Source organism: Austrofundulus limnaeus, unplaced genomic scaffold (assembly GCF_001266775.1).
Source record: "Austrofundulus limnaeus strain Quisiro unplaced genomic scaffold, Austrofundulus_limnaeus-1.0 Scaffold975, whole genome shotgun sequence".
Classification (NCBI taxonomy): domain Eukaryota; kingdom Metazoa; phylum Chordata; class Actinopteri; order Cyprinodontiformes; family Rivulidae; genus Austrofundulus; species Austrofundulus limnaeus.
The window spans coordinates 90,844-91,402 of record NW_013953377.1 but is presented as its reverse complement, the minus strand read 5'-3'; the positions used below and the strand labels follow the sequence as shown (position 1 = coordinate 91,402).

Genomic DNA, 559 nt, shown 5'->3' with positions numbered 1-559 from the left:
TGTGTGTGTGTGTGTGTGTGTGTGTGTGTGTGTGTGTGTGTGTAGGCTGCAGTGAGCTGACAGACGGCTGTCTGTTCTACCTGAAGCGGCTCTCCTGTCTGACCCTGTTGGACCTCAGAGGCTGTTCTGGGATCAGCAGACGGGCCTGTGACGCCTTCATCTCAGACCTGTCCAACAGCGCCCTCTACTGTATGATGGAGGAGAAGCTCATTCAGCGCCTGGACTGACAACACGGTTCTTTGTGTTTTTATGTTCRAAACATGACCAACAACCAAAGTTTTCTAAACAAAWCAATAAACCAGCTTAATATGAAGTCACGACTCTTTATTTCCTCTGTGTTGCTCTCCTCAGGATTTAATCAGTTCAAGCTTCATACGACCTCTGTTAAAAAGTMTGGAATCAGCAGTCTCTGATGAGCWCTCATTCTGACATTTCATTCTGTAAAACAAACTCGGATCAAAAACACGATACARTAATRAGGTCATTCYAAAGTGAAACTTGTTGCTTTCAGGAACACTCAAAGAAATGAAGAGAAAACATTGTGGAAGTCAGTGAATGT

At 44.2% G+C, this 559-nt stretch overlaps 1 pseudogene; it reads left to right on the top strand.

Moving 5' to 3' along the window:
- Window positions 1-45: 45 nt before the first annotated feature.
- On the top strand, window positions 46-313 carry LOC106533573 (lysine-specific demethylase 2A pseudogene; annotated as a pseudogene).
- Window positions 314-559: the final 246 nt, after the last annotated feature.